Source organism: Urocitellus parryii, chromosome 7 (genome assembly GCF_045843805.1).
Source record: "Urocitellus parryii isolate mUroPar1 chromosome 7, mUroPar1.hap1, whole genome shotgun sequence".
Taxonomy (NCBI): Eukaryota; Metazoa; Chordata; class Mammalia; order Rodentia; family Sciuridae; genus Urocitellus; species Urocitellus parryii.
The window spans coordinates 41,961,811-41,983,939 of record NC_135537.1 but is presented as its reverse complement, the minus strand read 5'-3'; positions in this window follow the sequence as shown (position 1 = coordinate 41,983,939).

Genomic DNA, 22,129 nt, shown 5'->3' with positions numbered 1-22,129 from the left:
CAAACTAGGTTTACTAAGAATGACTGTGAGATACAGTCCTATCAGAACAGAGTGAACATTCAGAGTTAGATGTCAGAGAAGTAGATTACATGGGCAAGGAAGAGGAAGAACTGTAGATAATAGCAGTGAAAGTCTCCCAAAAAGAAAGTGGTAAAGACAGTGTCTACCAGCTACTTACTTGATTGGGGAAACACTGGCACAATTCATGCCAAACTTTATATGATATATTTTTTTTCTTTTTTATTGTTGGTCATTCAAAACATTACATAGTTCTTGATATATCATATTTCACAGTTTGATTCAAGTGGGTTATATTTTTTAAGTGAAAAGTTTTGGAGCTAGATTAGGGGAATAGGAAGCTATGAAAGGTCAGCGGGATGTGAGAGGCACATCAACAGGGATGGTGAATTGTGGGCCTCTGAAAACCCATTTCTTCATGAAAGCAGTGAGAACACTGACAAAGGGTTAGAATCAACCTTTTCCATAACTCTGGAGATGAATCAAAGACTTTCAATAATTTTAGGAGCATTTTATTCAAGGAGCTGGGGAGAAATATTCAACTAAGTAATCTTTGGGTTCCATTGGTGAAGAATTACTACTTCCAGGATACTGCTAGGGCTCTGCTCCATATAAGGCATTTTACTTGGGTTTTCATAAAGAAGAGTTCAAGATTCTATTGAACTGTGATATACTGATCACAGTATAAAGAAGTTGGAGTGAGATGGGATGTTTGTGCAGAATTTTAAAAATATATTAATCAATTGGAAGAAAGCTACTTCATAAAATTTTATTTTAATGTTTCATTCTAATATGATTCTGGCCTTAGGAGTGCTCTAATATGTTTAATAATCCTTTAATATCCATTTGAACCTGAGATTTGCATGGGTACTAAGATTCTACAATTGCACTAAGCATTAATATATTATTTTCCCCAAATTTATAAGGTACTTTATGATTTAACAAAGCACTTTCACATGCAGAATCTCATAATTCTCATGGAAGTTCTATGAGGAAGGTGATATGATGCCAGTTTTTACAGGTGAGTAAAATAAGGTGCAAAGAGTAATCATTTGTCTAAGGTCTCCAGGTGAGAAAGAGTGGTGATCAGACACAACATCTACTTTCTTAATTTCTTCTTCCTCTGTTCCTCCTCCTCTTCCTTCTTTTTAAAAATTTTTAAAATGAGGTTTAAGAATTATACAATGAAAGTCATCACTCAGGTCAAAAAATAAAACATTACCAGAGCCCCAGAATCCTCTTTGGTGACATCCTAAATTGGTAGTCCTCACTGCCCAGAAAGGTAGCTACTTTACCTGTTTTAATACCTCTTCCACTCTTTATTTTTACCACCTAAGCATTCATCCCTGAAGACTCTGGGTGTACTTGTACTTTGCATACACTATGTAGTATACAAACTATGTAGTGGTAAACTATGTATACTAGGTAGTGGTATATGCAGTTTACGAATATATCACAATTTATGTATCCATTCTGTTACTAATGGATATTTGGATAGTTTCCAGTTTTAAGCTGTTTCTAATAATGCTGCTATTAAAATACTTGTATATGTCTCATGGTGCATAATGCATTTTTATTGAATATACACCAAGAAGTGGAACACTGAATCATTAAGTTTACTCATCTTGAACTTAGTAGAAAATGCCTCTTTTCTAGTAGCAGCTATTTGTCCGTTTTTCTATTTCTTTGCTTTTTTTTTTCAATTTATAGGATTTGTCTTATATAACAAAACCTATAGATTGGGTGGCTAAGTATAGCAAGTACATCTTTCTCACAGTCCTGGAGGTTAGAAAATGCAAAATCAAGGTGCTAGCTGATTTAAGGAAAAATGAGAGCTCTTTTTCTCACAGGGTCAAAAGAGAAAGCAGAAGAGAGAGAGAAAGAGAGACAGAATATATTGCTGATAACTAGGAAGGGTCATATAGAACTGAAATTTTGTCCTCTCCAGAAATCTTTCTTCTTATGAAAACACTAATCCCATCCTGGAACACCTAACTTCATGACCTCATCTAAACGTATCACCTCCAAATATAATCATATTAAGGATTAGAACATCAACAAATTCATTTGTCAGGGTTGGGGTACACAAACATTCAGTCAATAATAAAGAGCTTTTGTTGTTGTTTTGGTGTGTGTGTGTGTGTGTGTGTGTGTACATAAGTATTCTTTCTGATTAACATCTCTTTTTTGGTTATGTGTGAGAAATATTCTATTGCATGATTAATTTTTTTCTAATGATGTTAGAAATTCTAAGTTTTGTTAATGCTTTTGCTTATGATAAATGTGTTCTATGCACTATTTAAGAAATATTTATCTTCCTGGGACCATCAAGATAATTTTCTAAAGTTAATTATTTCATCTCATATTTATATCTAAAATCCATCTAAAAATTTGATTTAGTCTTCTATTATGTAAAATATGGGTCTCAAGTAGACATCTAATTGAAACAGGATATATTTAAAAGATTGTGCAATGCAGTCTTTTACAAAACCTTAAGTGTTTGCATACATTTTGATATGTATTTGGACTCTCTATTATGATCCATTGTTTTTTTCTTTTTGTAAAAATATCTCCTTATTTCAATCATTATAGTTTTATAACAAGTCTTAGTATCTGATTTTGTGGCTCTTCTAACTTTTTTTTTCAATATTGTTTTGTGTATTCTTAGCCCTTATCATATCCATATGGAGATTGAGAATTAGTTACTCAATTTTCACAAAACACACACATAGTGGGATGATTTTGTTTTTATTACAATGAGTCTGTAGATCAATTTGGGAACAATTGATATATATATAATATTTAGTCTTCTTATCCATGAACATGGTATTTCCCTCCATTTATAAAGGTAATCTTTTATTTTCCTTGATAATTTTTGATAGTTTCCACATTTGAATCTTAGAGATTTTAAGTTTTTTTTTAACAATAAGAATTTGATATCTTGATACTATTTTAAAGCATCAAAGAAAGTGAGAATTTAAAATTTTACTTCTTCTAATGTTTGCTGTGTGTAGAACTATAATTGATTATGTTGGCTATATGCCTATGCAAAATTCACTAATTCTAACATTTAATCTGTAACTTTTGCCTTTTTCTCTAAGTAGATTATCTTGTGATCTATGAGAGATTCTAATTATTTTGGTTCTGAAAACACTTCAATCATTACACATGCAAATATTTTATTTGCTTCATTTTCTCTTTCTTCTTCTTTCTTGTTCATATTAAACTTTCTCTTGTACCCAGTATAAATCTTCTCCAATTCCCATCTTTTTGTCACTCCATGCTTCATCCTGTTTTTTTTCTTAGCTGATTAATCTAACAGTTTAGTAATCCTCTTTTCCATGACATCAAGTCTGTTAAGTCTATCGAGTTCCTAAATTATCTTTAATTTCATAATTTTTTTGTTGGTTTTCCAAAACTTTTAAAATCTTTGTATTATAAGTTACCAATTTTCAATTCTTTAACTTCTCTTTGAGTTTCAGATTTTCTCTCTTTGTTTAAATAATAAACAAATTCTTGTATTTTTTTAAATTCAAGAATTAAATTAGATTCTTAAAATATTTTTGTTCAGCTTTTCATGTAATCCTTACTGGAAAGGTTGGCTTGAATTATTCAGTTCACCATTACTGGAATAAGAAGTCAGGCAATCTTGGATTTTTTTATCTTTTCACATCTTCCTCCTTTAGACACAATGTCTCCTTCTCTGGATCTATAATATGACTAGCAAAATATGGCTCATGGCCATTAAGCAGTTACGGGGAGCTTAAGGCAATCAGTGATTGAATGAATACATTAAGTGCTTGGAAATCAAGAAAAGGTAAAGCACTCTGTGGATACTTAAGAATAAGAAGAGCACACAGGAGAAGAGGCCATCTGAGGGAAGAAGAGTAGATGTGGCTAAGGTGTATGAATAAAAGGCTAAAAGGGGAATGGATGAGGGAGGGTCTTATGGAATAAAGTTTTGTCATGCCTAGGAAGTGGATAAATGTGATTTGGATTAGAAAATCATATTAAGGGAAAAATTTAAAAGTTAAATGGAGGAGTTCATGGTTTTATTCTTAGAACAATTCAGACTGTGAGAATTTCTAACCTGATTGGGCAGGTCTGGGTTACATGGTGCCTCTGAAGCTGACTGGTGTGGTATACTACACACTAACCATATGCACTGAGAGTGAAAGGCAATCAGAATTACTAAATTCAGCATATGAAAATATAGATTGCCCAGTTAAATTTGAATTCAGATAAACAATAATGTGTTGGTGTGAGTATATCCTCTGAAATATTTGAGCCATGTTTACATTAACATGCCATTTGTTATTTCTCTGAAATCAGATTTGACTAGCAGTCTTGCATTTTATCTGGCAATCCTAAATAGGGTACTTCCGTAAAGGAAATGGGGATGTTATCACAGATGGTGGAATAGGTGCTCAGCAGACTAAAATACAAAAATGCTAATATCTGCCAAGAGTTATATGGAGAAGGAGCCAGTAGAATCATCCTTCAGTATCCAAGGGAAATTGGTTCCAGGACCCCCAAGGATGCCAATATCCATAGATGTTCCAGTGCCTTGTATAAAATGATATCATAGTACCTGAATAGTACATATATCCTCCAGTATACTTTAGGTCATTCCCAGATTATTTAAATAGCTAGCACAATATAAATGTTATGTAAATCATGTAATACTATATTGTTTAAGGAACAATGACAAGAAAAAAACTATATATTTAGTACAGATGCAGTTTTTAATAAATATTTTAAACCCAAGGTTTGTTGAATCTGTGGATACAGAGATGAAGACAAATATATATAATTTTTTTCTAACTTTACAAAATTCTCATTTCTGATACCTCTTCAGTATAAACAAATATCATACTGGCTATATTATATACTGATACACAATCCTAATTTTTAAAGCATTTGGAAAGAACATGAATCATTCCAAAATTTGTCAAGGAAATTCATTCATCTACAAATTTACTTTCTCCTTCCTTGTTAAAATAAACAACAATATTTCCATTGTTCCAGGAGATTTCAGTGAAAATAAGTGGACCAGTTCTCAAAATGTCTGTGTAACTTAAGAAATAACTCAAGTATAATGAATTGGAGGGGCAAGTGTCACCACTCAAAGCTCCCTCATCAGGACAGAATCTGACCACTAAGGATGCTTTCTTAAATTGACACCTGATCCTTGATCTACAAAAAGAAAAAAAAAATTCATTTTGCCACTTACAGGATCCAATCTGCAAAATTAAATTCCAGGTCCACGAAATGATTGGAAAAATGAAGTTTCATAAGTTTTGTGACTACAGCACAGTGTTTCAAAACAAAGGTATTTTTCAGAGGGACAATATGTGCCCAATGAAATAAACCATGAAGTACATAAGTATATGTCCATATGTGTGTGTATATATAAATCCTTATAGAGAAATATTTATGCTTACTTATTTTCTGTGGGAATACAAATGCGATTTTTTTTAAGGAAAGGTAATTTTACAAATTATAAATCTTCCATTTGGCTGACTCTTGGCCCCCACCAAAAATGCATTTTTAACCATTTTTTTTTAAATTCCTCTCCTTCGTAACTGTTGTTCCTGTCCCCAACACAACACCTAGGCCTACCCAAGCTGAAGTAAGCCCCTCAGAAATCAGAGGAGAATAGCTAAGAAGAGAGAGGCAGATGGACCCCATGATATCAGGCATTTATTTTCCATCCCTAAAAAATTAACCATGCTATTTTGTGGTTGCCAGTTTTCCATATATTGTCACACACACACCCCCCTTCTCCTCTTCCCTTTCTTCCTTCTCACACCTGTGTTTGTGAAACAACCTTAAGATCTTTTTTACAAAAGCAAAGCATAGCAGCTGGGGGTTGTTTGTTTCACATACCTTCTGGCAAGTGCGGTTCCACAAATGTCCAATTCGCACTTCCCTTGTGCCTGTCTACAGGGAATTTCTACTGCTCATTGCCTCATTTGTGGGCATCTCTTTGCTCTGTGTGGATGTATGTGGGGGAGAGTTTGTGAGGGAGCAATGTGCTCTTTGGTTTGAGCTTAACCAATATCACCTATGGTGGAAAACCACTTTCCAGGATGCAGTGAAACTATCCCAGCCTCTATAACAAGACAATGGATACGTATTAGAAATAGTCATTTGCTACAAGAGAAATAGCCATCTTATTTGCATCCATGCATATCAACAATGCAATTAGCACAAACTTCTTAAGACTATTCGATTGAGATGGTAATTAAAGAATTGTGTCCTGCATTTTAATGTGATTGTGAAGAGCTAAATGATTTGGTATTTTTTTCCACTTTAGGGGAAAAAAAAATGCCCTGGGACTTTTAAATGAAAAGTCCTTCAGATTTTACTAGTACTGGGAAATCAATGAAAGCAAAAACTACATGCTTAAGATTCAAGTAGCTCTGAGGCTCCCATATTGAATTCCCCCATCATAGTGATTCTTCTTATAGTCTGATGTGCAAGATGCACAAAGAAATTTATACTGATGTGGTAGAATTGTAGCTTCGGCATCAAGGTTAGGATAATTAGGCAAAAGTACTTCCCCATTCTAAATAGAAGTGACAGGTAGCCCAATGCTGGACTTACTAAAAGTTAATAGACTTCATATACTATTGTCATTACGCACCTGTATTCAGAGGTGAGTAAAGGAGCTACTACTGTATGTGAACACCATGGACCCAGACCCAAAAGCTATGGCATTTCCTTTCCTCTTTACCCCAAACTAGACTTGAGACAATTGCCTGGAGACTACTAGGATCTATGTAAAGGATATTAGGCAACCACTTCTTTGAGACCTATACGTAACACCATGAGCCATGAAAGAGGTATGGTGAATGATATGCTCCCCAGAAACTGGTACTTGCTTTCCAACTGGTGAGTTCACAAGGCTGAAGCTACCCATGAAAGCAAGGACTGCAATAGGACTGCAATCCTGCACTTGTGCAACCTGTCTTGGTGGAATGTGCAAAACGATGCTTGAGTTTTTCATTTGAACCAGAATTGTTAATATGAACAGAACATTTGTTTTGCAATTTAGATATTCAAAGAAGGAAAACTAGAGACTATTCCTAGTTACTATTTTTTTTTTTAGATAATATGCTTTTCTAATTTGACTCATAGGAGTTAAAAAAAAAAAAAAGAAAAACTATGTTTTGTTTTTTGTTTGTTTGTTTTTGGTACCAGAGATTGAACCCAGGGATGCTTAACCACTGAGTCACATCCCCAGCCCTTTTTCTGTTTTATTTAGAGACGAGTCTCACTGATTTGCTTAGGGCCTTGCTAAGTTGCCGAGGCTGGTTTGAGGCTCCTGCCTAAGCCTCCTGAGGTGCTGGAATTATAGGCCCGTGCTACCACACCTGTCTAATTCTCCACTATTCATCAGGGATATTTTACCTTCAAAGGTCCTGTGTTATTGATTTGTATTTATTTTTACTCATTTTTAATTCAGGATGACTCTACATATAAATCCACATTTATCCTTTATTTTCCTTTGTGCCTACTTCCATGTCCATTTCAATGCTTCATTAAGTTTTTTCTCAGTTTTCACATTATGAATAAATTGATGATTGATTTTCCCATCCCCCCAGTTTGATTTCAACTGTCCATTAGCATTTATCTGTTGGTCTGAGGTAAGAACATCTACACCTCTCTTCCTTTATTTTTAAAGGTAAGAAGGGTTCAGTAGAATTAAAGCAATGCTTGACACATGATTAGATCTCAATATATAGTTTATTCTCTCCATCTCTTGATGGCTCTTATCGACGGTGCCTAAATCTTTTAAATGACCAATCAGAATGCTCATAATGGCCAAAAGTAGTTCCTACCATGAATGCTACCCTAACAAGAAGACTTCTCATTCCCAGTAATTCCAACATAAATTCCAAGTCTTGTTTATTTAGCTTTTTGCCACTGTGACAAACTTCCTGAGTAAAATAACTTAAAGGAGGAAAGATTTGTTTTGGCTCATAATTTCAGAGGTTTCAGTTCACTGTCAACTGGTTCTATTGCTAGGATCTTGTGGTGAGGCAGAACAACAAATTTGGCCTGTGGATAAATTACTAGACATTGTGTGAGACATGCTTTCACTCATTTGCTACTTATTTGATGGAAATAGAGAACAAATAATTAATTCACAAAACAAAAAATAGGTTGCATATCCAATTATTGTACAAATAATAAAAAAGACACCATAAAATTTTTTTAGGTCACAGTGATTGCCAATTTTTCACAAAGGCATTCTACCCATTTCAAACACAGAGAACTCATCAGATTGTGCAATGTCTTTCAAGTTCAAGGAACTGTTGGCATTAAGAAGTCAATGTTCATGGTGCACTACATTTAAAAAGAAATGGTCCCATTCAGCAGTAATAGAAAGAACTCATAGTAGGTAGTAACGGTAGATCCATTGGCAACATCCAAGTTTCAGAACTACATGATCTTCAGTTTGGAATCATCTTATAAATCTCTGCTTACAATCTGATACTATTGCAAATACCTGTGATAGCTGATCAGTGAAAGAACCAAAGAAATAATGATAATCTACTCTCACTAGACTAGAAAGGCAATATGTCAATCAATGGAAGGGTAACTGATGTGATGCAGCAATCTGTATACGGGATAAAATTGGGAGTTCATAACTCATTTGAATCAAACTGTGAAATATGATGTATGAGGAACTATGTAATGTTTTGAACGACCAACAATAAAAAAAAAGTCAATGGGAATTATAACAAAAAAAAAAAAAAAGATAATCTACTCTCTTTTATGTCTATAGTGCATTAAAAGAATATAGGTATAATGAAAACTAAGGAGGAACATTAACACTGAGTATGATTACCATCTATCAAGTGCCATGCACTGGCCAAAAGATTATGCAAAATCACTCATGTAACAGATACCCCCCAAATTATAGGAATATCATTATACCTATATTGTAGAGAAAAAAAGAGTTCAGTTTACCCTAGAACAGATAGGATGATAAGCAAATAGATATCAAGAATGAAGGAAAGGTCTATGGTATGTTTGATACACAATATTTCCCTTATACAGTGAAAAACCTAAAACATAAGTGCTAGTAAAAATCCAGAACCAAGAAAATGAAGAAATAACATGACTTAAAATTATTACTATGGGGGGTCAGGTTGTGGCTCAGTGGTAGAGTGCTTGCCTAGCATGTGTGAGGCACTGGTGCACTGCATTTAAATAAATAAAGGTTCATTGACAACTAAACAATATTTAAAAACAAAGTATTACCATGATAAAGTTAATTTAGAAACATAAAATGATGTCAATCCCTGAGAATATATCCAAGTTCATTTCTAAATTTTTAATTTATTCATGTGCTTATTTATCTATGTTTTGTGTATTGACTCTACATCATGGGAACATGAATGGGTCAAACAAAAGGAATGTCAAGAGCTACTGTGGTCATTTGCTGGGAGTCAGTGAGTGTCATTGCTCTTGCGAGTGGCTATGAAGCCCCTGTGTGTTCTCCTATGTAACTCTAGCCGACCATATTCTGTTTATCAATAGCAATATCCATGCTTCTAAAATATCAAACATCCACTCTATCCAAGAAGCTAATATCTGATCCAAAACTTAATGCAGATAATTACTGAATCAGATATCCCTGGGAAGCAATTATTTTTAAATAGCCATAGCTATTTAGATTACATGGACATTTAGGTTCTCTCTGTGCCATGTTGGGCTTCAAAAGAAAGATGGTAGGATCAAAAGAGAAATGTAGTATTGGTTTCATAACAATGTAAGAGAGATTTTAACAATTCAGGACAGAGTGAAACTAGAATTATTTTAGCTTCTTAGACTTACCTGGAGGAGATATAAAGATGCCCCAACTTGTTTTTAACAATTGTAGAAAGCCTTTTTATTTGTTTCATTTTCCTTCTTTCCTTTGATACAGCAAAGTGGTTTAATAGCATGGAAATATTAACATTACCTAAAAATGTAATTAGATATTGCAGGGGCTTGTACTAGTCAGAAACTTCACTATGTTTCAGGGTTTTTTTTTCCCATCTATAAAATAATTTTAACAGTGTTCTGAGATCTGCAATCCCAAGGAATAACTCCTTGCACTATTCTAAACAATAAGGCATGATGAAGAATGATTGAAAAAAAAACCTGCACAAATCAGATTACACATCTAATCTTTTTACAAAACTCTGAGACAGGCTTTTAATTCCTGAAGCCCACTCTGGGAATTCCCCGACCATATCCCTGTCACTTACTGAATCACTCTTTATCTGTCCTCTTTCCACTCCTTCACTCCTTTCCATTTGCATGTCATTTCTCATCACTTTCTCTGTCAATACAACTTCCTTGCTACTGTCCTCTTTTGGAACTTTTTTCCTTCCTTTTAATCTTCCATGAGTCACCCTCCACTGACACTCTCATGAACTATTACATATGATTTACATATAACTGCTCTATATTTAAAATATTATTTTATTTATGAATAAGTGTCTAGTCCTCATTTTTTTTAAATGTTAGGTGAATTGCAAATCTGTTGTCTACTGAAACAAAATGGAATAACCCAATGCCATTGGAATTTGTCTGAGAAACAGAAGAGAGAGAGAGAGAGAGAGAGAGAGAGAGAGAGAGAGAGAAACAATAACTAATTATTTTTGATTTTTTGCCCTTGGAGTTTTTTCTCCAAAGACAACAGGAAAGTGGGGAGATGGATAAGAAGAGGAACAAGAGAAGGAAGTGGTGGGAGAAATAAAGAGAGAGAGAGTAGTATACAAACCTTTATTTTTACATAATGAACTCACCAAAATATCATATGCCTCTTATTTCATTATTTTGAAAATGTATGATAGGTTTTTGCAGACCTGGGAAGCACTCAATATTCCCATAATGAGCAAGCACAGTTGTGGCTAATAATGGCATCATCTGTATTTTTCCCAATTTTCCCTCCATTTGAAAATTCCCATTTTTGTTCCCATCAAATAATTTTGATTATTTGTGCTTAGATATTGAGCATTTCAATTTACATCACGAGTTAAAATATACAGTAAGCCAATATGTATTGGAACTATTAGGGACATAAATTAACAGAGTATTTATTTAATATGTATTGAGATTTAACAATACTTGAGCCATTAAGGCTAATTTTTCAAAATATGGTAGTTTTAATTCAAGTTGTAATGAAAAAGCAATCATATTACAACCCAATGAAAGTAGATGCAGTCTATGGGTTATTAAATAATTATAAAATTCAAATTTTTGCTTTTTAGCATATATATATATATACATACATACATACTTGCATGTGCATGTTTTAAAATCTCAAGTGACATTTCACATTAGAGTAAAATCTAACATCTAATATTTTTCAATAATACTTCTTTTGTTATATATACATAGTACACATGGATAAAGGCAAAATATTTTTTATTCCAAACAAGTCATTAAAATGATATATCTTATACATTCTGACAACTCTCTTAATCCTATTTAATGCAAAACACAATTTGAGAGGTAACATGGAAAGAATTATTACCTTTCGATTCCAGTATTTCATGTTAACTCATGAACTAAATCAAATTGTCAGTTAATTCAGATGTATAAAATTTGATAAAAGTCAGTCCCACTTGGAGCAATAAATTGCCATGCGTGACATATCCTTTCAAAAGTTTGGCTCAAACTCCTCACAACCTGTAGACTGGAATCAAGTTTCTAAGTGTTCCAGGTTTTTTCCTTTAATCTTATATTGATTCAGGGGTGTTTCCTTCTCTGCTATACTCAACCCAAGAAAAGTCCTATAAAAATGACAGGTCTGCCCTCCTGGAGAAGGCTTCCTACTGTATACCTCTGAGCTCTTTTGTCAAGCTTTTCTCCCTTTTTTTCTCCCTTTTTTTCTTACTGGCTCTCTGCTTCCTTTGGTATCCTCCAGTTCTGTCTCTTCCATGTGACCATCACTAATATTTCCCAAATTCCTTAACTTTTTTTTCCAAATTCTTTAACTTTGAAGAGGCCCATAGTCTACTCCAGCCCCATTCATCCCATGTCTAATTGTCTGTGATGATTATAGTAGTTAACACAAGATGGGAGCCTGGATGTGCCCATTGCCGAGTGAGGTGCTTCATAAAATCTATGAGGTAGGCACCCTTGAAATTCCTCTTTTATAAATAATAACACTCAGCCTTAGAATGGCCTTAAGTCAAATGGTTAAAAGTGATAGAACTAGGATTCAACCCTAGAAACAAGATTTCTTTATTATTTTCTTAACTCAACCCTTCACTGCAGGCAACTAAATACTTCAATTCTTACTAAAAATGATGTTGATGGTGATAATAATTAGAGTAGGGAAACAGTTGTGGAAACTTCTTGAAACTATCAAACATTCTTGCAGAAATAATAATTTATAGATTTTAAGCCTTTTAATATCACCTCATTTAGCTCAGTGACAGAAACTCACACTGAATGTTTTCATAAGTTGATTAGTTGAGAGCATTCTATATAAACTGTGTATGGGCTATTGATTTCCAAAAATTAGAGAAAATAAAAATTTTATTCCAATTCATGGGTATATTAATAGAATTTCTTTTTCTAGTGAGGAAGAAGGACATTTGATAACATCCTACAGGCCATGAACTTTGGAATTTACAAAAGTATATTATCGTAGCATAAGCACACATTAATTAAGCAGTACCAATAATCAACATGAAAGAATAAGAACAAGCTTTTACTATTAAAGCACTACTATTGATTTTTATAAACACCAAAATAATATCCCTTCTAGGCCCATTACACAGGTAATAATAACCATTCATTTAATTAATACTGACTCACAGTGAAAAATTCAATATGAGTACTTATAACACCCACATTAATATCAAGAATGTTCATTAGAATTAATACCACAATAAATATAAAATGAATTAGTAATGATTACACCATTATTTTAAAGCACTCCTATTTGTACTCCTGTATTTACTTTAATCACCATCACTCTAAATAGCAATTAACAAAAGCCAGGCTGGGCATATTTATGTAGGAATAACAAGGCATATAAATGCAACTCAGTGAGAGCCATGCACATTTTATCTACATTCATGCATCAATGTGCCCAATAGTATGGGAGGTTACTAAACAAGATAGGTTCTTTCCGGTATTAATGAAGAAAATTAAAATCCTTCTTCAATTTGGCTTCCTTTCAGGTCTGAAATTGTTCATTGCTTCTGAATAGTCCACATTTTGATTCAAGATGCTAGCAAGAATTTCTGGCACATAGTAGGAACTGTAAATATTTGTTAAATAATTTCTGTGCCTTTAGTATATGTCTTTGTCTCAAAAGACTGTGGGTTACACTTGGTTGCCTTTAATTTTAAATTCCATTATTACAAAGAATGTGTTGGTAATTACCTACCATATTATTAACATTGGAAGAATTTTTATTTAACAGGGGAAAGGGCAAAGGAAATAAGCTCAGTTTCTGCCAGCTGTCTACACTAGACATGAAAAAAAAAAAAGAATTACTTTTTTTTTCATCCCCTACTTTTTTAGTAGGGGGTGAAAATTAAGATGCAGCAGTAACTTTTTAAATTTAATATTTTCTCCAATCTCATCCCTTATGGTTGAAGCATTATCTTTCAGAATGTTAGGAAGAAGCTGTTTGCCTCAACAGGAACAACTCTGAGAAAAGGAAGCCAAGAGGAAAGAAAAGCAAGAAAACTTTCTCCCTTCCTTTAGCATCCTTGCAACAATGTATGTTTCCACACTGGCTCTTGGAGGCTCTTACATCATAATCACATTTGGACCGAAAGGATTTAATGGAGTGAAAAATAGGTTGATGTTAATTTAAAGTATCATCTGTATGGGATATTCAAAAATCTGTCATTTCAAAAATTGGTGACTATGTGATAAAAGGGTAGACTTTTGGATGGATGAGTCCTGCAGAAGAATTCCACTGACACCTTAACATCTTGGATAGGAGAAAGGTGGAGTGGTTTTGATGGGTAGGAGAGGATGTGTCTATTTGGAGATCTGGCTGTCTCTAGAGTTCTCCTGCTGCCTGATGAATACTGGAGAAAGTTCTGCTCCATGCTTGCCCTCTAAATTATCTGCCCTTGCTTCTTTCTGTTTTAAGTTTATGTGCTCTCCTGTTGACTATTTGTCCAGCAGAGAAGCTAGGGATTTGCTAACTGTGAGGAGAGTAACTGTGTGTGTTTCAAGACCCTGAATCCTGAAAACCAGAGAAGCAATGAGAAAGCTAACATTTACTCTAAAGGTGAACATTAAATCCAGGTAAAGAAACAAAACACAATTTATTATCCTATTGATCGCTAAGAGACTAATGCTTTCCCCCTTCTTAAAGACATTTATCCAATAAGCTTTGTACACACCACAGCAACAATCTGTAACCCACTTACAGAAGTGTCACTAACGTAGCATTAATTACCACAATATGTGACTTGGAAATAATATCTTGAATAAAGTAGGATATATGATCCACAGATTGGTATAAAACCATATTAGGGTCTTTTCTCCTCTTTCTTGAGGTCGTTCTCCACTCTGAAAAAGATGAGAAATATAATATTCCCTGGAGAGAAGAAGTAGTCTCAGGGTATCCCTACCCGCCCATGCTCACTTCATACCTGTAAGTCAACACTCTCATCTGGCCTGAGAAGAAGCTACCACTTTTCAAGTACCTGCTTTGTGCCAGAAACTTTATATAAATTTGTTGTTCCTTTTATCTTTATAATGACTCTATAATATTAGTATACCCATTTATAAGTGAGATTCTATGTGAACAACACAATAAAAAGGCCATACAGTATTTTACAAAGAGAAACAACTTGAAAATTAAGATTCTTGTCACAAAAAAACTCCTTTACTTAGTCATGCAGCTCAGAACAGAAGGTAATCCATGAATTGAAAACTGGAAATTAAATTAACACAAGTGATAACTAATACACACCAGTATTAGTGATCACACACAGAGCCACGTTACAGGAAACTGTGGAAGGCCCTTTGCAACTACATTCGATACTAGTTCTGTATGTAAACTATCTCACCATACTCATCAAACACTTTTATCTAACACGAGGTCTACCACAGAATGTTGTACTAGGTACCATAGAACTTCTACGGCTCTAACTCTAATATGTGAGAATGCAAACCCTTCTCTGTCATTTTGGATCAAGCTATTGCCTCTTCAATTTGTGTGATAGCTTTTGAGAGCACTCTTGGAGATTATAAAAGTATCTGGGCACTCTGCCACCATCTGCTTTTGGACTGTAGCATGATGGGAGAGAGATTGAGAGAAGGAAAGTGGATGGATGAGACTCTAAATAGATGATGCTGTAAATAAACTAGAGAGAAAGAAAATGTAAGAAGAAATCAAGGGAAATGGAAAGTTAATAACAACATCTAATATTTATTAGAGCTGATGCTATAGACATGGTGGTAGGTGCTTCGTGCACGTTACCTAATTCAATACTCATAAAAATCCCTTCATTCAGATACTATCATTCTCTCCAAATTGAAAATGAGAAAGCTGAGTTTTAAAGAAGGCTAGTATCAAGCCCAAACTGGCTAGAAGATTGCAGAGTCTGGATTTGAGCCTAGGACATCTGATTCCATTGCTTGTACACATAATCACCATGTGTCAGAAAACAGAAAGAGGTAAAGAGAGGGCTGGGGTTGTAGCTCAGTGGTAGAGTGTTTGCCTTGTGTACATGAGGCACTGGGTTTAATCCTCAGCACCACATAAATAAATGAAATAAAGGTATTTTGTCCATCTACAACTAAGAATATTTAAAAACAAAACAAAAGAAGAGATAAAGAGTATCAATAGCTACTTCATGGAAAGAGTAGACATGATCCTGTGCTCCTGCTTCTGCTGACAGGACTTGGATTCAACAGTCATATTCAGGTGAGCCTGGCTTCCCAGGGAGGTAGCCATTCAGGCAACTGTCCCTCAGTTGTTATTTGCAATCATGATGGTTGATTCTCACTCTTTCTCCCTTTCTCCCACTGAGTTGACAACACACATTAGTCGAGAAAGAATGCACTATATGATAAAATGTTTGAGAGCAAAAAATATTTTTGCAAAGTGTTACTACACCTGTGTAACCAAGAAACAAAATATCCCCAGCCACCAGAAATCCCTCTCATCTCCAGTCACTAATTCCTTTAAAACATGACCACAAACTGATTTCTAAAACCATAGATTTGTTATGTTGGTGTGTTTGTTTGTTTTTGTACCAGAGATTGAACCCAGAGGTGCTTTACCACTGAGCTAAATACCCAGAGATATTTAATTTTTTTATTTGGAGACAAGGTCTGGCTAAGTTGCTTAAAGCCTTGCTAAATTGTTGAAGCTGGCTTTGAACTTGAAATTCTCTTGCCTCAGCTTCCCTAGTAGCTGGGATTACAGATGTGCCTATTCTTAAAATTCATATTAATGGACCCACAAGATATGAACATTCTGTGTTTAGTTTTTCTTATTCAGTATTTTTTATTTAACATTTTTTTTAAAGCACAAACATCATGCTGTAGAAATTAACAATAGTTTATTCAATTTCATGTGTTGGGTCCATTGTATAAATATGCCATAACTGATCTAGCCAATGCACTGTGGATGAATATTTGGGTCCTTTACAATGTTTGGTGCAGACTAGCAAGAAATCTTAGGGATTTAGTTGGCCATTTGATAGGAAATAAAATAAGAATCCTACATGGCTATACTGTCACTAGAAGAATGAATCAAAATTAAGCTCATTGCATAGAAGGAATAGCAGAAATCTTGCCTTGACATTAAGTGATGGGAAAAACGAATAGAGTCCCTGACAATTTGTGAACAGTTAGTTTTCATTTATCTTTTTATGTTTTGAATTCTTACTAGCTGAGTAGTCTTCCTAGGAAAACACAAGTGCAATTCATAATTGAAGTTTTTCCCCACGGAAGGAATGAGGCTCATAGTCAAGAAGGATAGAACTACTAAGACAAGAAGTGTCATGAAGGAGTCAGGAGGATAGCTTCTTTTTCTTTGGCTTAACATTTAAAAACAGGAGAGAGAGATTAAGTTGGAGAATAGAATAAGAGCATTTTTGAAGACTATGCAATTTTGAAAGAAAGAGCCCACTAAGATTGTATAAATTAAACACATGAAAGCAGAAATTTAAAACTCTGTGAATACTTGGAAATGAAGACTGGACAGAGATGAAGAAATTATTTGTAAATTAACAAAATATTTATCTCAAGCAATTACACATATAACTGACAAAGATGAAGAGATGAAAACAAAACCTTTAAAGAGAAGTCAAAAGATAAGAAAAAGAAGTTTAACATATCTGATTGGTGTTTCAGGAGAAGATAGTAGTGAAAATTGGGAAAAGGAAATATTCAAGAGAATAATGTTTATAAACTGTTTAGAGACAATAATTTTAGGTTTAGGAAATTCTGATAGGATAAGTAAATTAATCTAGACCCAAACCTACTAAGGTGATGTTGCAAGGAAAGCAAAGAGAGTGAACATCTTTAAAATAGCCAGAGTTAAAAACAGCACGCCAACTCAGAATGGCAATTAGACTGGTATTGATAACGGAAGCCAGACAAAGTAGCATGTATTTCCAACGAACACTATAAAAGATAATGGAGTAAGTCATATGCTGTACTCTAAAAATCTTTTAGAACATAGGTCAAATAAAAATATTTTCTGAAAACCAACAACTAAGTTTACCATGAACAGACTGTCACTAAAGCAAATTTTATCGAATGCGTTTTGGGCTGAAGATATTTATCTCAAGTATAAAATATAAGATACCAAAAACTATGGGAAGAAAAGATGTGTGTAAATTATTTGAGTAAGTTAACATTGACTGCATACAACATTTTATAATAATGTCTAAAGAATGGAATTAAGAAAAGTAAGATAAAACAGAAACTAAACAGCAATGATACAAGTTGAGAATGCATGCTTGAGATTAAAGAACTGTGAAATTATTTCATTGTTTGATTAAAGCATAGACACTATAGTTTATATTAATAAATATATTTGCATTAAAGTCTATAATTTAGTGACCAAATAAATAGCATAAAATTAACTTTAAACTAGAAAAAGAAAATAAACATTATATATATATAATATATATTCATATATATATATATATAGAGAGAGAGTATAGTCAGATATAGAGCTGAAAAATAATGCCTACCAATTTATAAAAGACTTTTCTATAGAAAATTATAAAAATTACATTGAAAGACATTTTAAAATATTCAAATAAATTAAGAAAAATGCCATCTTAATGGATTGGAAGCTTAAATTTGATGTAAAGCAATTTCAACAAAACCTTGCATTTTTAGATGAAGGAGGTAAAAATAAATCTAAAATTTGTAATTAGGATTTATTTCAAAACCAGGAATATTTTTTATTAGTTGTTCAGACTTTTTATAAAGCCTTTTTTATTAGTTGTTCAGACTTTTTATAAAGTAAATAGTGATACATGCATACACATGTTCATAACAACACAATTCACAATAGCCAAACTATGAAACCAGCCTAGGTGTCCATCAACAGATGAATGGATAAAGAAAATATGTTATATTTACAAATGGAGTTTTATTCATCCATAATGGAAAATGAATTATGTCCTTTGCAGAAACATGGGTAGAACTTGAGACCATTATGTTAACTGAAATAAGTCAACCTCAGAAATTCAAAGGTCTTATGTTTTCTCTCACATGTGGGAGGCTAGAAATAAAAAAAAGAAAAAGAAAGGTGGGGAATAATTGGTAATCTCATGAAAAGTAAAGGGAGATCAGTAGAATAGAGGAAGGGAATTGAGTAGAAGGAGGAGGAAAGGGAAGGGGCAAGCGCTAGGAAGGAATACTGGCCAAATGACATTGTTATATTTTCTGCATGCACAAATATGTGATGACATATTCCAAAATTGCATATACAACTATAATGCACCAATAAAAATAAAAAAATAAAGCCATATTAATTAAGATAGTGTGATTTTTATCCAGATCAATAAATACAGCAAATAAATAGAATTGTGAGCTTGGAAATGGATACACTTTAAGTGTAAAGAAATCTTAAATACAGAGCTTTAACTGCCAATCAGTGAAAAATGAAAAGGTGACTGAAAAATTTTGATTAAAAAAATATAAAATTAAATATATAACTAATATCATAACCTACAGTAAGTATCAGGTATATAAAGATATAAACATTTTAGAAAGAAATAGAGAGCATTTTTTAAGTGATATCAATTGATATCAGTGGAAAGGGAGCAGGTGGCTCCAAATTAGGAAAGATATTACCTAAAATTTAGGCAACATGAAAAAATAATTTCCAATAATGAAAGGATATGTCACAAATGAAAAATAAGAAATCTCTTAGGCACTTATCCTATTAGAAACTAGTAACCTGAAATACAAATAATTACTCTGAATCAATCAATGGCAAGTTTTTTTGTTGTTGTTGTTTTGTTTTGTTTGTCAGGACAAAAAAGATCCCCCCAAAACCTAGTAAAAATTATAAACAAGCATCTTGTAAGAGAGGAGAAACAAAATGTTGGTTTATTTTTTAAAAGATTTCCAACCTTATTAGGTATCACGAGAATGTAAATTATAACCACAGTGAGATTCCATTTCCCACAAATTAGATTGGGAGGATTAGGAAGACAGGCAGTACAACATGTTACCAACTATGCAGATTAATGGTACATGAACCATAGTTAGAGGATGTGCATATTGGTAAAAACCACATTAGAGCACTTGACATTATCCAGTAAATATTATCATGCACATTCCCTAAAGCCCAGAAACTTCACTCAGAAATTCTTGCAGATGCACATTGAAACATGTTCAAGAATGTTCATAGCAACATTATTTATTCTCTGCCAAAAGCTGGGAACCAGCTCAATTGTCCATTCACAATATATAAATAAATTTGAAATATTGCTATAACTAACACTATATATTAGTTTAAAATATAAATAAATGAATAAAGTGAATATATCTCAAAACAGTGTTACAGAAGAATGAATATGTGTATATAATGATTTAATTTACATAAAATTCAAATATAAAATTAAACAGCATTTTTAGATACATACACTCATAAATAGAATTTTCATAAAGCAAAGCAAGAAGATACTCAAAAAATGTCTTCTATAGGGGAGAAAGGAATTTAAAAATGAACAATGAGGAAAAAAAGGTAGAAAAAAAATTGCTGGTTGGAACTTCAAAATCCTTGTAAAAATTCTTTTTTATGAGCTAAATGATGGGTACCTGGGTATTAATTTTATTTTTAAAAAGCTGTATATATGAATTATATATGCTCTTGATTTTAGGATTCAGGAAAATTATTTTTTAACAATTGGTAACAGAAAAGAAATGGAAATAAGGATTATGAGTAAATGAACTCCATGCAAATGTGAGAACAGTCCAAATACGAAAATTACCAATTATTATCCTAAAGAGTAGCAAAAAGGACTTCTTTTTTTTATTATTGGTTGTTCAAAACATTACATAGCTCATGACTTCTTTATCCATGAACATTAAGCCATACATAATGAAAATGAAGACCTGGAGTTACTCTGACACACTAGAAATAAAAGCATGCCAACTAATTACTGAGATATTTTAACTTCAATTTTTATTGTTTTTAGATGGCTCTGGGGTACTTTTAAAATGACCCATGGTATTTCAAGTCAAGCAATCCTATGAGCCACAAAGTGTTAACTAAAAAATGTAGTGTTATACAAAATATCACCACCCCAAAATAGCGACTGTTAGCATGAGATAATCATATATACTAAGGGGAAAGTGAGGATTTAAAAGAAGATGAAATTATATATGCTACTTTCAAATTAAAAAGCATTAAAATTAATTTTACATGAGTTTAGCAGAAAAAGATGGAGCTAAAGTGAATTTTAAAGTAATGTTGAATGCCTCTTAATCCCCTCCTCATCTCATTCTGTGGTCTTATCATTTGATATTTGAACTCATTGCATTTTCACAGGATAAATCTTATTATATTTCTTTTATTTTCATTTTTTCAAAACCCGTATTATAATTTTGCAGGGTTTTCTGCCACTTATTACACTTTTCCCCATGCTTAATATGAGAAAACATGACTTTAAAAATAATGGGTTCTCTGTAAGATTTTTCATATAGTGTCTTAAAATTCTAGAAAATACAAAAGATATATCTCTCAGCAAAATTTTCTCTTGTTTCCAAACAGTTTTGTCTGTCTGTATATGCTAGGACAAGGTGAGATAGACTCTCTATGATTTCTTACTGACCTTATCTAATTATCTTCTTCTGAATCATGAGTTCACAAATAGGCACTGATGTAGTAGAAGACAGCTATGTGTGCCAGCTAGCTATGTGTGTGTGTGTGTGTGTGTGAGAGAGAGAGAGAGAGAAAGAGAGAGAGAGAGAGAGAGAGAGAGAGAGAGAGAGAGAGAGAGAGAGAGAGAGAGAGCACACAAATGCACAAGCTACAAGATGAAAGGGAAGAGTGATAGAAACTATCTGATGTTCCCTCCTCTCCCTGCCACTACATCCCCAAGTGGCCTATGCTAAGGCTGATTCTACATTGTTGAAGCATAACAATCCTAAGCATTTCAATCCGAAGGAATTCCTTAGAGATTGTAATCACTAACCTATTAAAAGCAGATTCTGGATTTATTGAAGATTTTCTTGAAATTTTATTTTTAAAATTTTTCACACATACACACACACACACACACACACACACACACACACACACATACAAGACACTGGTTAACCATTTGACACTAAATTCCAAGTTAAATTCATCCTTTTCTTCTTTAAGCAGAAAGAAAAAAAAGCTGTTCTGCCTACAGACATTCTTAAAATTTTGGGAAGAAATGGAAGCAGTATTCTAAATCCAAGTATGCAATAACTTATGTGGAGTGCCCTTCCTAGATAGTGAGACTAATTCTTTATCACAGCCCTCAATAGGTTTTATTTTGGAGGTGCTCAGGATAGTCTTAAGTCCCATGCCAAATCTCCTATCCTTTAGCATGTGAAGAGAGGATGCTTAACATTCTGAAGTTTCTATAACTCAAATTAGAATTCACCT